We start from the raw sequence: 17,281 nt of genomic DNA on the forward strand, positions 1-17,281 counted from the left end.
GATCCCTGACTAGTGAATCAACTTTTAAGGGTGGTTTATTGATGATGTAGTTAACCAGAATATCAGATTTCCCAAAAAGTACTATAATGCATTTCTTGGTATGACGTTTTAAGCAATTTATTTGGCACCAAGCGTTTTTCTGTATTAGATCTTCCTGATGTTCCATTGGTGGGGAGGGGGGTCCAATTTTACAATCATCTATGAACATGGTTAGCCAGAGGCCTTAACATTGGCTTTGACATCCAAGAAATAGATGCCAAAGAGGAGTGAGCCTAGCACGGAGCCCTGAAGGACTCTGCTGGTGACCAGCTTCTTTGTGGAGGTGGTCTCATTGATCATAACCTCTTGGGTCCTGTCTGTGATTTGTGGTAGCTAGCTATCCAGCATGTTATAAAGGGATTTCTGCCTATTTCTTTAAGTCTGTTGACAATCGCCGAGTGTATCATATCAAATGCTTTAGTCAGATCTAGGTAGCCAGTATGCACTGTTTCCCCCTCATCTATTGCCTTAGTGATCTTTTCAAAGATGTCCACCAAATTCAGTAGGCATGATCTTCCTCTGACAAAGGCAAACTGAGAGGAATCGAGTGTCGAGGGTTGTGAGGGTGGCCTAATGGGTTGGGAGGGTGGCCTAATGGTTAAGGTGTTTGCCTTACAAACACAAGGTGCAGGGTTTGAGTCTCACAAGGGATAATTGGCTAGGCTTAAAATGGCTCGCAAGGGCAGTTAGCTTAGTGCTAATCTATGAATCTATGAATCTATGCGTCTAGAGGTCTTCTATGTCCTTGTTGATAATTTCCATGATAATTCTTTCCACGGCTTTGCAAATAAGACTAGTCAGACTAATGGGTCTGTAGCTTCCAGGATCTGTTGAAAGTCCTCCCTTATTAAGGTGGATGGCTATCACATTCTTCAATTCATGTGGCACAAAATCTGTTTTAAGACTATAGTTAAATAATGAATTTGGGGGTCCTGATGAGTCATATTTTACACTATTCAAGAGGCATCCTGAGATGTTATCAGGGTCCATTGAGGCTGCATTCTTGGCCTTTGTGAGAGCAGCCAGTACATGCTCCCTAGATATATTTGTAGGGGTTATGTTTGAGGGTATTTTGGGGGGATGGCTGAGGATGTGAGGTGCAAAGTTGGAACTGAGTTTGTTTAGTTTGCTATATTGCCAGACTTGGTGAATGTGGCACCATTAACCACCAGTTCAGCACATTGCTGTGTGCTGCCTGTGAGGTTCTTGGGGCTTCTGCCATAGCTGTAGAAGGCCTCATGGTTGTCTTTCACCTGGGAGACAATCTTAATGTCAATATTGGCTTTGCTTGACATAATTAGCCCTCTTATTCCCTATTTACTTTGATGAGAGAGATTTTATCTTCATGGGAATCACCCATCCTCATTTTTCCATACTTTTTTCTTTTTGCTGTATACCTTGTTTGCTTTAGGATGCCACCAGAGTAGTTTGTTTCTGGAGCTAATCTTTGGCTTATTTCTGGTAGGGACAAAAGCCTCTATGCAGCCATTTACATGGTTGTACAGAGTTTCTGTGAGCAATTCAGCATTGGCTGCTGTGTTCTTGGGGTTGGGAGAGACACTGAATTTTGAAAAAACATCACTTGCCTTGGAACAGTTCCTGTTAGTGGTTTTAATGGGATTACAGAGTTGATTTTGATTTTAAAGGAGACAGCTTTATGGTCGATCCTTACCAGGGAGGATGAGACATTACTTGGGTGTAACTTTCTCCCATATTTGTGAGCAAAAGGTCCAGTATGTTGGAGCCTCTAGTGGGTGTATTCACTATTTGGTCAAGGGTTTTTGTATTTAGAAAATCCAGGAACCTCTGTACCTTTAGATGTGAGGCCATGTAGGATTTCCAGTCTACAGAGGGGTAATTAAAGTCCCCCATGACTAGGGTGTTAGGTTGGATGGTAAATGGCTCCGGTAGATCCAAGTATGAATTGCATTGGATTTGGTTAGCCCAATGCTTATCCTTCACCTTTAGCCTTTGAGCCACGTGGATGATGTTTTTGAATATTTAGTTATATGCCTGTGTCAGTTCCTGCCTGGAATACAGCATTGATGTTGCTATTTCTATTTCTCCAGTGCATCAGTCTTTCCACCCCCCAGTATACTAATCCTTAAGTATAATGAAGTGTTTGTCAAACATTTTCTAATCACATATGTTTTTGTTGCTGTTGACAACTAGATTATGTACTGTGGAATGTGTGGCTGTAATGACATTTGTTTCACTCCCTGCCACTGTCCTGGTGATACTCTGGCACTAAAATGCAACAGGTGTGACCTAAGCTTTTCAACTCTTCTACATACTATCCATGGATTGATCTCAGCTTCCTTTAGTCCAGTGTTTTGCATATCAGTAAATCCAACCAACCTCAACCCCTTTTACACATGGGGTCAGGGTGTCACTTCAAAAGTGACATTAATCTCTAGTGAAGGTTTACACCACCGGTTGACTAGCCCTGCCATGGAAGTTCATCCGTACCACTCACTTGCACCTACGGCCAATTTAGAGTGTCCAATCTACCTACTGATTGTCTTTATAATGTGGGAGGAAACCCATGCAACCACAGGGAGGGCATGCAGAATCTGCACAGAATGTACCCCACCCAAGAATCAAACTGGAGAACATCTTGCTATGAGGTGACAATGCTAACTGCTGTACCAAAGCAGCCATCCCATATATCAGTAAATATAATCTAGTTAACATCAGTGCAGGCTTTGAAGAAATGTATTCATTTTGGTTGTGCAAAGGTAGGTGCAGTCTCTGTCAATGACTCAGTCACATTTCTGAGGCATTACATCAGATCTAAAATGCCCCCAGCACAAATCTTTCATGACTTCAAGCAAAACATAATAATTTCAGAAAAAGAGGACTAAATGGCATAGTACACATAACAGATAGCTTAATGAGTTATTTGCACAGTGTATGCATAGAGGTGAAACTGGGGAAATTTATTTGAATAAAATAACATGCAAAGTATTTTCCTGAAAGAAAGCACCCAGAGTGGGCCTGTAATCAGTCATTGTTTGATCTGTGTTCTATCCCAGCAATCAAATTTAAATAAATAAATAAACTGCAGCAGGGGAATCATCTATGAAGCTGCAGGTTTGAGAACAGACACAAGAAAGTACTTCCAGGGTGAATATTTCTGCAGACAGTTGAAAACCTGTTGCTTCTTAGCTTCTATTTTTCAACAATCTGTTACATAAGCATCAATAATATTCATTATCTGATGGTTTAGTACATAAGAAAACTAGCAAATGTTGGTTTCAGCAGTTTATTCAGTATATTTATAATAACAGTTCAGCAATTTATTGAGTATATTTATTATAAAATAACTGATTTGTGGCTTTATACAGTAAATGTGAATCACCATGCTACAGTATTTAAAATGCGAATCAGGACATTCAGTGTTATACAGCAGGGTCTCTTCTAAATGCAAATGTTTATTTCTGGCCTTTTGCACACATTTAAAAGTTTACAAGAAGCAGCTTAAACCATTCACCTTCTAAATTGGATGAATCTTGGGGGGTTGTACTAAAAGGAAGTTAGAAATGCATTTAAAGAGAAATGAGATACATGAAAGGAAAAAAAACAGACTGAAAAGAAAGGCTAAAAAGATGGGCTGGTGCTGACTCCCCAGTGGGGATGCAGTTCACTGCTTCAGTACAAAAGTTACCTGAATTGCAGAATGAAAAGCTAGGAGATGAAAGAGAAATACAGATAAAACACTTTTAATTGCAGTGGAGAGGGGTGCAAGGAAGGAAGAACCACCACTAACAGCAAACTTTGCATAAGTCTGACAGTAAATAAAAGTCCAGGAAACTGTACCCACTTTGTGTCTGTGTGTATTTGGGGGGGGGGGGGATAAAAGAGATGACGTAGTGCACACCAGTGGTAGAAAACAAATTGAATATTGAAGAAAACCTAATTTCCTTATTATTTATGTTACTAGCAACTCAAATTAGTTTAATTCTACAATTTGTACAGTTTTAGTTTAAGGTAAATTAAAAAACAAATTAGAAACGTAATATGTAATTTAACTGGCTTATAAATTATAGTATTTCATTTTATACAAAATATAATTACTTTCCTTTTTGAATAAAATTTGTTCATCGATGTTGTAGGTCCCTGTCGTAATTCTAAATGAGAAAGGAATTAGCTACTGGGATCTAAACTCAGTTCTCCATAATATCATAATAGTACCATTCTATGGAAGGAAAACTTGAGTTACAGTGACCACTTTATCAAGTGAGAATATTTTTTATATTGCACTGTATTAACTCTTCCTCCATTGTTTCATCTTCTGAATAACTGGATGAACAGAGAATCATTTGTTTCCATCATATGAGGCAGGAAAACGATTTACTTTTATCAATAATGTTCAGAATCACGCTAATATTGCAAGTCGTTCACATTTTATTTCATGGATTCATAGCTGTCAGTTTCTCTGTTCAGGAATCAGACCCAAAGTTAAACATAATGGAAGGACACAGATCCAAAATCAGAAAAAAAAAGAATTAATTCTCGAACTTAGTTTAATAGTTAACAGAACATCAGGTTTTGTATCAGAATTAATTTATTGAAGAATAAATAGTATAAAACATTAAAGTCTGGGCTCATTGACTAATTATAATTTTCAGTCATTTACCTGAAAATCAAAACTTTTATGAGGGGAAGGACAAAAATGAGAGGCAAAATCAGGGATGTTCTGCAAAATTAAGAAGAGGTGAAAGATATGATCCAGCTTTGCAAAAGCTGAAACAGGGTAAATAGACACCAAGCTATAACAAGCCTAGCATCCAGCTGTTTTCTTTTCATTTTTTTTTCTTTTGCCAGAGATATTAAAAATATTTTCTAAATCTTTAGCTGATTTTAGGAGAAATGTTTTATAACATGTAATTCATTCATGTGTTCTCTAGGCATCCATTTTCTTACTACATGTTATTTAGGTATCTTGATTACCAGAAAAAGTAAGCACTGCGGTTCCTTTGTGATTTCACATGCCAACAAAATTTTGTCTCATAGTGATTAATCCAGTTAAAAATAACAGTTCAGCTAGTTATTCTAAACATCTGATACCGAATCAATAAAAAAGGTGCCTTTCACAGGCAAAATCATAAAAGAGAGTTCTAAACTGTAAAAGTAAACTGAACTATGATACACTTCCACTAGTTCGGTTATCAGAATACCACAAGTCTAGTGAACTAAATAACTGTTGATTCCTGGCACTTTGTGTTTATATGCATGGATTTTGAGTAGACCGTACCACGTTTTCAGCCAAAACTGATCACCTGCATTACCAAGCTTCAATTCATACCACACCTTTCGGCCACCTAACCCAGAAAGAAGCACTAAAGGTGGAGGCATGTCCATATTCATTAAGGATATCCACACCTCCAGGCTAGTTGCACAGCATAATGCATCCAAGATTATCCAAGTGCAACTAACTCTGGGCAAGACCGCAATCCAAATTGTAGCTTGCTACAGACCCCCCACCATGCCCCAGGATTCACACTCCTCATTTCATGATATACTGGAAAGTATTAGGGTACAACCCAACACCCTAATAATGGGCGATTTCAACTACCCCACCATTAACTGGGAAAACTACTCATGTACCAACTCTTTTGCTCAACGTTTTCTAGAATTCATAAATTCCAACGCCTTGGATCAACTTATTCACACCCCCACCAGGGGCAGCAATATCCTAGACCTGGTCATTACCAACATGGGAAACCGGTGTTTTACACCAGAGGTCAATTCGTCGTTGGTCAGATCCGACCACAAGCTAATCAGCCTAGACATCCACATCCCACCCCCAGCCCCAATTAGGGAAACCATCATAAAAAACTTCTCAAAAGCCTACTTCACACTTCTTAAGACAGAAGTGGCAAACTTCATGACACCCATGCAGATGGACAATAGAGGTATGACTGCCGAATCCTACACAAATGCACTTTATAAGCACTTACACGGGTGCATGGATCATGCTATCCCTAATAGAACCAAGATGTTATCCTCCAAAAAAAGGAAGCCAATCTGGTGGTCCTCTGCCATAAACAAACTCTACAAAAGAAGAAAGAAACTGTTGCAAAAAAGAGTAAAATCCCATGACTGGAGGAACTCCCTGGTCAACCTCAGTAAGAAGCTGAGATCCCTCATAAAATCCTCCAAAGCTAGTTACGAAAACAAAATTGCCACTGACTCTAAAGACAACTACAAAGCATTCTATAGCTATGTCAAGAATCTAAATGGGAACACTCATATCTGCTCTGAGTTACAGCATAATGGCACTAAATATACAGAACCAACTGATATTGCCAACATCCTAGCAGATAGGTTCAGTGCTAACTTTACCCCCCCTCTCACCCCCTAGAGGGCCCATTTCTATACCGGAAGAATGCAAAGTTCCTATAATCACGGCTGCACAGGTAAAAAACACACTCTCCAAAGCCAAGAACACAGCATCCATGGGACCTGACAATATCCCAGGCTGCGTTCTACATGAACTACAGAATGAACTGGCACCCTACCTAAGTACCATGTTCAATCATAGCCTCACCTCAAGCTTTGTACCCACTGAATGGCGCACCACGACAGTTATCCCACTCCACAAAGGGGGAACCACAACGGACCCCGGGAACTACCGCCCCATTAGCCTGATGAGCCTGGTCTGCAAGGCCATGGAATGTATCATCGTGGAACTCATAAACAAAGACATTAGTAATCTCCAAACTCTGGACCCTACTCAGTTTGGATTTGTAAAAGGCAGATCATGTCTCCTAAACCTGACTGACTTCTTTGAAGCAGTCACCAAAGCCATAGATGAGGGTAAAATGGTTCACACAGCTTATCTAGAGCTCGCCAAGGCTTTCAACACCATCCCTCACTCTGGAATTGTAGATAAGCTCACTAAACTAGGTATAAATCCCTATGTCACAAGATGGGTTGCCAACTGGCTCATGGACAGAATCCACACTGTGAAAGTAGCGGATTCCAAATCCGACATCAGACCAGTGACAAGTGGAGTACCACAGGGTTCAGTCCTGGGTCCTGTCCTGTTTGGTATCTACTTCTCTGAAGTGCAGGCCAACACAGAAGGTCTTTGGCTAACAAAGTTTGCAGATGACTGCAAACTAGGAGCCATAATCGAAACTCCTAACAATGTGGACAAACTACAAAAGGGCCTCACTGAGACAGATACCTGGTGTCAAAGCCATGGCCTGAAGCTCAATGCCAAAAAGTGTATTGTCATCCCCTTTGGTAAAAACTGTGTACCCATGAACTACCACATAGCTGGTAGTCTACTTAATGCCGAAAATGTGATAAGAGACCTTGGGACACAGGTGGACAGTAGTCTCTCCTTTGATAATCACATCGCCACAGTGGTCAAGAAATCCTTTTACGTGGCTCATCTCATCACAAAAGGATTCTCATTCAGAAAAAAAGAGGTCATTGTTCCCCTCTACTCATCACTCATTAGACCCATTATAGAGTACAATGCCCCTTTTGGTATGTACCTCACAAGACATCTACAACAACTGGAAAGACCACAGAAATACCTCACAAAGAGGATTACTGGCCTCAAACAGATGCCCCATGCAGACCGTCTCAAAAAACTACAGCTTTACTCCATCGCATATCGCCTACTCAGGGGCGATCTCTGCCTAACATACAAAGCTATGTCAAACCCAGAGCTGTTGGACATGCTCCACTTAAAGAAATCCCAATCCCTCTGAGCTACACGCTCTAGGGACCTTAACCTTGTCACCACAATAAACAGAACATGCTGAAGGGATAGATTCCTGTCCCAGAGACTTCCCATACTCTGGAACAGACTACCTATCTATGTCAAACAGAGCTCCTCATTAGCACTCTTCAAGAAAAATCTTGATGATTGGATGGGAAATGGGAAATTCACCCTGGGGATCACTTATGTGGCTCTGCTCGACAGGGGCACAGGAAAATAATTTTCTTGGGTGGCGAAAGCCAGGGTACATTTTTTGGCTAGGTTTGTATGGGCCCTAGGGCGATAGCCTAGTATCTACCTATGAACCTATAATTTGCAGAGCTTCTAGAATGTAAGTTATTACTTGCTCCATTGTGCACAGTCTGTGTCATGCTGCCAGGTTTCTTCATGTCTGGAACTCGTGTCTGCTATTATCTCTCCAAGAGTGAATGTGATCCATCAAAGTGCAGTTTGAAAAAATGGAAATAAAAATAAGTCCCTAAAAGTAAATTTCCAGAACCATGAGGATATTTATTTCTATAAGGTTCTGTTCTTTGTCCTGGATCACCCCAGTACATCCGAGGAAACTACTAAAATAAGACCCGGTGTACACCACATAACCTTCTGCATCTTTAAATTACATAGATTTAATTTAATGACAGAAAACAAAGCATCAGTCTAATATATATATATATATATATATATATATATATATATATATATATATTTTTTTTTTTATCCAGATTTCTATTACATCTATCCAATAGACATAATTAATGAGCTTGACATCATTTGTAGATGAAATCGCAGAATCACTACTGAATGAAATAATTTTAGAATATCTGATATTAAGTGTTGCTCAGAATCTAATGCATGAATGACTTAAAAATGGAAAATTAGATAACCAAATTTTAGATAAATTTCTTTGAGTGGCTAACCACTGTGTTAGATCACAATAATACTATGGATAAAGCCTACATAAATGTATCAAGGTATCAAGTGCAGTATGACAGAACAGGCTAGCTGATAGTGAACAAATTAAAAATTTGGAAAGTGTCCCATGGTGATAGCATGAGTAAAACATTGGCTAGTGAATATAACATAACATGTCAGAACAAACAGAGACCATTTGAATGAAATAGTGATGGCAAGTAAGGTGCCACAGGCTAAGTGCTAGGGCCAGTCCTTTTTACTGCCACATTAATGACAGGGCAGAGGATATGGAAGGGAAAATCTGTCTGATGGCTAATAAAAAGTTACATAGCAGGATTACACAATAAAAAGAAATAAAAAATGAGAAATAAATTGATGAATTTAAAGACTTGGTCTAAAATACTGCAGCTTAAACTCAATACAAAAATGCAAAATAATGCAATAACTAAGGCCATGTACTCCTAGCAGTCTATCTGCTTTAGTCCTAGGCCTAAGGCCATGCGCTTTTAACAATCTTTCTCCTTTGGTCCTAAGCCTAAGGCTATGTACTCCTAGCAGTTTATCTGCTTTGGTCCTAGGCCTAAGGTCATGTGCTCCTAGCAATCTTTCTCCTTTGGTCTTAGACCTAAGGCCATGCACTCCTAGCAGTCTTTCTGCTTTGGTCCTAGGCCTAAGACCATGCGCTTCTAACAATCTTTCTCCTTTGGTCCTAAGCCTATGGCTATCTACTCCTAGCAATCTTTCTGCTTTGGTCCTAGGTCTAAGCCCATGTGCACCTAGCAATCTTTCTGCTTTGGTCCTAGGCCTTATGCCATGTGCTCCTAGCAGTCTTTCTGTTTTGGTCCTAGCCCTAAGGCCATGCGCTCCTAGCAGTCTTTCTCCCTTTGTCCTAGGCCTAAGGCCATGTGCTCCTAGCAATCTTTCTCCTTTGGTCCTAGGCCTAAGGCCATGCGCTCCTAGCAATCTTTTTCCTTTAGTCCTAGGCCTAAAGCCATGTGCTCCTAGCAATCTTTCTGCTTTGGTCCTAGGCTTGCTTCCACTCAGTGTCTATTTACGTGTTGTGTGACTATGAGCAAGTTGCTTGCTCATTAATTTTACATTTCCATATACTTCATGCTTTGATGCAGGATTTATATATTGTCTGAGTGGACATTTTTTAAGATGCTTATGATTTAAGCACTCAAGTAGCAATAGCACAGTTATTACTATTATTGTTACTATAAATTTGATCCATGTTTCTCTGAACTTCATGGTTAAGTTGCTAGGACTATAGTTTTATTGGAGGAGTTTCAACCCATCTTCATGCAGAAGAATGCTTCTGCTGGTAGGGTTCAGTTAATATAAAGTTGTTGTGTCTTTCGGCTTTTCCCGGTTAGGGGTCGCCACAGCGGAACTCCGGTCCGCTAATGATTGGCAGTAGATTTTTACATGCTGAGTTGCCGGCCCTGACGCACAACCTTCAAAGAAGCTACGTCCATTCACGCATGTCTCCACACAGAAGATGCTCTAGCTGAGAATCGAACAGGACATCTTACTGTGAGGCGACAACGCTACCGCAGCACCACCACCGCAGTTTCAGTTAATATAAAGTACATAACTAAAATAAAAATAAATAAACACATTTCTGCTGATTATCTTTTAACTTAGGAAAAAACAAACAAAAAAATAATAATAACATAAATGCTTCAGAAAGATTAAAAGAAGAACCAAAGGTATGTCAATCTGATGTTTATAATCATTATAACTTGAAATGACAGCATTAGTTGTGAAACCTTATACATCAGCTTAGTTGTTCTTGTAGTGCAGAATGAAATAAAAAAACAATCAAATTAACTGACCAAACAATAAATAAAGATGCAATTATACTGATCAGTATTTTCTGGCCATTATGACATTTCATTGAAGTCTACTTGACAAGGGGTGTGCAAGTGTTTGAAATATACATTGACTGAATAGAAGCCAGTACAGAGAGAGTACCCTTTTGCCTAATATGCAAAAGCATAGGAGTTCATTATGTGCAAAGCTCCTCACAGAAATTGCACTTTTGAATTCTACTTCAAACTGTCTTTCTTGAAAGCAGATTGCAGTAGGGAGTCCACCATCAGACATTTGTTTGTTTAATTGTTTGTTTTGCTTCTCCTGTGTGATGGCTAACTGAACTAGTGATCTGGTACATGATGTTGTCAGCTACAACTCAAGTCTATGGCACAAATATACTAGGAAAAGGTAGCCATAAATTAGGTATCACAACAGGACAGCATGGATATAAATGTTTTTATTTCTGATATAAGAATAAGTACTCAAGTCAATGGCATAAATATACTAGGAAAATATAGCAGTAAACTAGGTATCACAACAGGACAGTACGAATATAAATGTTTTTATTACTGATATAAGAAAAAAATACTCAATTCAATGGCACAAATATACTATGAAAAGGAAGGCATAAACTAAGTATCACAACAGGACAATATGAATATAAATGTTTTTAATACTGATAGAAGAAAAAATACTCATCAATGGCAAAAATATACTAGGAAAAGGTAGCAATAAACTAGGTATCACAACAGGACAGTATGGATATAAATGTTTTTATTACTGATATAAGAAAAAATACTCAAGTCAATGGCACAAATATACTAGGAAAAGATAGGCGTAAACTGGGTATCACAACAGGAGAGTATGGATATAAATATTTTTATTACTGATATAAGAAAAATACTCAAGTCAATGGCACAAATATACTAGGAAAAGGTAGCCATAAACTAGGTATCACAATAGAAGAGTATGGATATAAATGATTTTTATTACTGATATAAGAATAATACTCAAGTCAATGGCACAAATATACTTGGAAAAGGTAGGTGTAAACTAGGTATCACAACAGGACAGTATGGATATAAATGTTTTTATTACCGATATAAAAAAAAATACTCAAGTCAATGTCACAAATATATTAGGAAAAGGTAGTCGTAAACTAGGTATCACAACAGGAGAGTATGGATATAAATATTTTTATTACTGATATAAGAAAAATACTCAAGTCAATGGCACAAATATACTAGGAAAAGGTAGCTGTAAACTGGTTATCACAACAGGAGAGTATGGATATAAATGTTTTTATTACTGATATAAGAAAAAATACTCAAGTCAATGGCACAAATATACTATGAAAAGATAGGCATAAAGTAGGTATCACAACAGGACAGTATGGATATAAATGTTTTTATTACTGATATAAGAGCAAATACTCAAGTCAATGTCACAAATATACTAGGAAAAGGTAGGTGTAAACTAGGTATCACAACAGGGCAGTAATGATATAAATGTTTTTGATATAAGAAAAATTACTCAAGTCAATGGCACAAATATACTTGGAAAAGGTCGGCGTAAACTCGGTGTCACAACAGGACAGTATGGATATAAATGTTTTTATAACTGATATAAGAAAAAATATTCAAGCCAATGGCACAAATATAATAGGGAAAGGTAGGTGTAAACTAGGTATCACAACAGGACAGTATGGATATAAATGTTTTTATTACTGATATAAGACAAATACTCAAGTCAATGGCACAAATATACTAGGAAAAGGTAGCATTAAACTAGGTATCACAACAGAACAATATGGATATAAATGTTTTTATTACTGATATAAGAAAAAATACTCAAGTCAATGGCACAAATATACTAGGAAAAGGTAGGTGTAAACTAGGTATCACAACAGGACAATATGGATATAAATGTTTTTATTACTGATATAAGAAAAAATACTCAAGTCAATGGCACAAATATACTAGGAAAAGGTAGCCGTAAACTAGGTATTACAACAGGACAGTATGGGTATAAATGTTTTTATTACTGATATAAGAAAAAAATATTCAAGTCAATGACAGAAATATACTAGGAAAAGGTAGCAGTAAACTAGGTATAACAACAGGACAGTATGGATATAAATGTTTTTATTACTGATATAAGAAAAAAATATAGTGAAAAAATATCGCTTAAGTAAAGAACAGATGAAAAATACAAGAAGAAGACAGCATTCTTAATACAGTGTACATTATCAAACATCAAAGGTCGTAAATATAGAACAAGCTAACTACTAGTGAGTAAATTAAAGACTTGGAAAACTCAAACTTGTAACGTAGAAAATACAATTTGGTATAAACTTTATTATATATAACCAAATGTGTTGAAAGACCAGATAATGGAGATGACCAATTTAAGGGGAAAGGTAGAATATGGGAAGAAGTCAACGAAATATTAATATATGGACATAGTTTCACATAAAAAGAGTATGCAAAGTAAAACAGAATAAAGTAATTTATTTATGTTGCCAACAATTCCAATAAATAAGGATTTCATTTGTCATAATTTTAATCATAATCTGTGAAGCATCTACATGCTGGGTGCATTTTAAATGAATGCCACAGACATTCTTTTTATTTCTTGCTTGTTGCAGAAGAAATACTATTTAATCAGCAGGAGTTGTAGATTTTAAGGCTGACACCTTAACTACTCAGAAATGACTGCTTATTTTAGACCTACCTTCCTGAAGTGCAGCATACATTATCTACAAACACAACAGTAAACTCTCAGTTAACCGGCACCCATGGGGATTGGTAGAAGCTGGATAACTGTAGTTTCTGGTTGCTTGAGAGCTACTATTAAAAATAGAACTGTAATAATGTAGCCTATACTTTTTGTTTGGCTTGACTTTTTCCTCAATTTGGGGAGACAGGGAATTTATTCATATCTTCCTTTTTAAAACTCTAAAACTCTAAATATTTTAGGTATGTTTCTGTGGGGGTGGCGGGGGGGGCACAGAAACTGCAATACACGAAAATTGTACTGTATTTCTTTTTTTTTTTTTTTTGCCGGTTGATTGAGAGTGTCAGTTGCTTGAGTTCTGGTTAACTTAGAGTTTACTGTACTTAAACAGAATAACAGAATGTCTTGTTTCCACTTTGTCATGCTTCAGCCATTTACACAACGTGATGGCCTAAACAAATTAGAGGACACCTGACTAGAGCAAGAATGCATGTTCAGAGATTAGCTCTAGTGAGTTGGCGCACATATGGCTCCAACCTGTGAATGCTGAATGGATGCTAAGTAGAGATATCACAAACTATTGGCTAGTAAATTTGGGAATGGTATAATGGTTAAAGTGTTTATCTCTCATTCACAAGGTGCAGGGTTTAATTATCACTTATGAAAGGGAAATTGGCTAGGCTGAAAAAGGCCCACAAACCTCATAACTGCCTATAAAAATGATTGATTAACAAAGGGCTTTGTCTGTATTTTCAGATTCTAATAATAGTTTTCATAAGTTGATTCCAAAGCTGCAGGACAGACACATTTGAATCACTTTTTTTTTAAGGAAAGGCCCACAAATCCAATTTAACTGTGCTCCTATTTAAACTTCTATGTAGATATTTGATGTCTTTGGTTACTCAAGTAAATCTCCCAGCCTTTTCCTAGCAAAATTTGTGACACAATGCATGGTAAGTGAGCAAATCATTCTGTTTGTAAGGCAAACACCTTAGCCATTAAGCCACCCTCCCACCCCTGAATAAGTGTTGATTTCCTTTTGGTCAGTCATGGAGAATCTAAATCAGATGTCTCCAGCCTAAGAAGCTAAACATAAAGACAGCTTTTAGTTTCAGAGTAATGAATGAGGCAGATGAAAGTGTAAATGAGGTGTGAATCACAGCATGTCACAACTATACCAGAGCAGCTTAAAATATTCATACTTATATGTATATTTATAGTTACTTTGGAGCAAGATTTTTATACACATTTAGTATAAAATAGGTTTCTAAGTCAAGGTGGTGCATATTCTTCTCTGTAATATTGCTTTCAGCTTAAGTTTCATAAGCAAATAACTTCAAATCTCGTTGTGACCAATTTAAACTGTCCCAGAGTCAACATACGGCTTGTGAACCATTGATGGGCAGCTCCAGTCTAGACAGATTGTCAGCTCATTTCTCTCATTTTACTGCTTCCCTGTGGTGGAAACAAGTACTCCTGCCAACAAGGGCAAATATGGGGGAGGGGGCAAGTTCACAACATTGCATAAAATACCATATGATTCATAAAGATGATCAAAGACCAATTTGTCAAAAAAGAAAGCCAGCTGAAAAAAATTGATATGATTACATTTCTATTTGACCTACTGCGGTGGTGACGCTGCGGCAGCATTGTCGCCTCACAGTAAGATGTTGTCCCGTTCGATTCTCAGCTAGAGCGTCTTCTGTGTGGAGACATGCGTGAATAGGCGTACCTTCGTTGAAAGTTGTGCGTCAGAGCTGGCAACTCGGCACGTAAAAATCTGCTGCCAATCATTAGCGGACCGGAGTTCTGCTGTGGCAACCCCTAAAGCCGAAAGACACAACAACGTTTCTATTTGACCTCTTTTCTGTCTTGGTAATTATTCTGCCTACCCATGTAGAGGAGTATGCCCTTTATACCCCCAGCTTAATATAATCAACTCTGAGTTCAATACATCTTGGGACAAGGCAAAACCCTGAAAACAGTGATGCCCTTTGATTTATTTATTTTACATTTGTTTACTGGGATAGTCCAATTGGGCTACTAGCCTATTTTTAGCAGAGTCCTGAAGATAAAAGCTCCATACAGTGCAATAGGTTAATGAGAAGGCATAGATTAGTAAAAGCATTATAGGTTTCACACATAATTATACATAGGTTTGTAAAACATCATAAGTTTTACACATAAATGAATGATATTGATGATGGTTAGTGATTGCAGTAAACTGCAGGCATGGTTTCAAGAAATAGATTACATGGATAATACATTATTATGACTTCATTTGTTATTAACGGTAATAAAGTGTCAGGTAAGAGTAGAGGTAGATTGTAGAGAGTAGATAGGCTGCATCAACACATCAATGGACAACAGAAAGAGAGCAGCTAGGATGGGAGCATGTCATAATCATTCAGGGGTAGTGCAGGAGGACAGCCATTTGTTATATAGGTGCTCGTTGAGAAGAAGTTTGAATTTGGAGGTTAAGGTAGTGCTGTTTATCTATTAGGGTATGTAATTCCAAGTTTTTGCTATTTGGTTTGAGAACAGAGAGTCACCAAAACTATTGTTGGTTTTGGTGACTTTTAACAAAAGTTTGTTGGATGACCATAGGGTATGGTTGGTAGATCATGGTTGGATTATTTGCTGAATGCATATTTTGGCCAGGGACTACCTATTAATCATACAGGCAATAGAACACCATGAGAATGGAATATACTCTGGAGTAAGACAAGAAATGCTAAGCATAAAACATTCCCAAGAATGATTAAGAAGACATCAGTATCCTTTAAGTAAATTAACCTACAAAATAATTCACTTATAAGTCAGAGACTATAGTGTACATAACTGATGATAGTGAGATATATCAGTCTTCTCAAAAGCATTTAAAAAAAGAAACTGTTTTACAACTTTAATCAGTCTTACATAATCAGTCTTTCAGTGTTGCAGTCTCAGTAACTCCACAGGTAGCACACTCATCTTTGATGCAAAAGGCCAGAGATTTGATTTCCACAATAACTACTTGGGTTTGTTTTTCAAGTGATATTGCAGTGATTCATTCGTGGGATGCTACACTCCTACGTGCATCATCCTCTTTGGGTAAGATTTTCCAGCTGACACTGCAGTGATTCATTCAGGGGATGCGACACCCCTGTGTGCATCATCCTCTTTGGGTCAGATTTTCCAGCTGACACTGCAGTGATTCATTCAGGGGATGCGACACCCCTGCATGCATCATCCTCTTTGGGTGAGATTTTCCAGCTGACACTGCAGTGATTCATTCAGGGGATGTGACACCCCTGCGTGCATCATCCTCTTTGAGTGCAGTGCTTTATAAGTGAGATGCTATACTCATCAGTGTCTCATCTTTTTTATAAGATTTTAAACTGAGCCCCCAAGTACCTGAGTTGGTTTTAGTTGAGATGGATGTAAAAGATCCCATGGCACTTATGAAAAAGATTAGGGATTGATTGATTTATATATATCTTAAAACATCACACCCCTTCCATCTCTTCGCATTTCTACAATATTTACAATGTTTACATTTCCAATATTTTCAGTATTTTACATCTTCAATTTCACAAGCATTGACATATTTCATTCTATCTACCCCCCTTCCTTTTCTCCACAATTATCTTTTTATTCATTCCTGGGTGTGTACCTTTTTCTCATGCCTGTGGGATCATGTAGTCAAAATATTTAAGTAAAGGGGTGCATGAGAGCTCTGTTTTACTGTTGCATTAACAGTTTTTTTTTTTTTAATTTTTTAGTGAGGTATAATGATTGTACACTCTCACTGCTGCAACATAAGATCTCTTGTCTGATATCCTTCATGCTTTCTTACACTGTTTGCTTGCCTTTAGGCAGACTAATGTTGCAACCCCGAAGTTTATTTCCACTTGTGTTGTTACTGCTTTCTCACCTCCAGTGGGGTAGCCCTGTCCTGTTTTGTTTTATACAAGGCACATTATTTTACTTTTAGTTGCATTGAATTTACACTGCTTTTTCATCATTCATCAGAGATGGCATCTGATTGTCTAG

This window comes from Protopterus annectens, chromosome 2.part1, assembly GCF_019279795.1.
Source record: "Protopterus annectens isolate FY-2018-M chromosome 2.part1, PAN1.0, whole genome shotgun sequence".
In the NCBI taxonomy this organism is placed as follows: Eukaryota; Metazoa; Chordata; order Ceratodontiformes; family Protopteridae; genus Protopterus; species Protopterus annectens.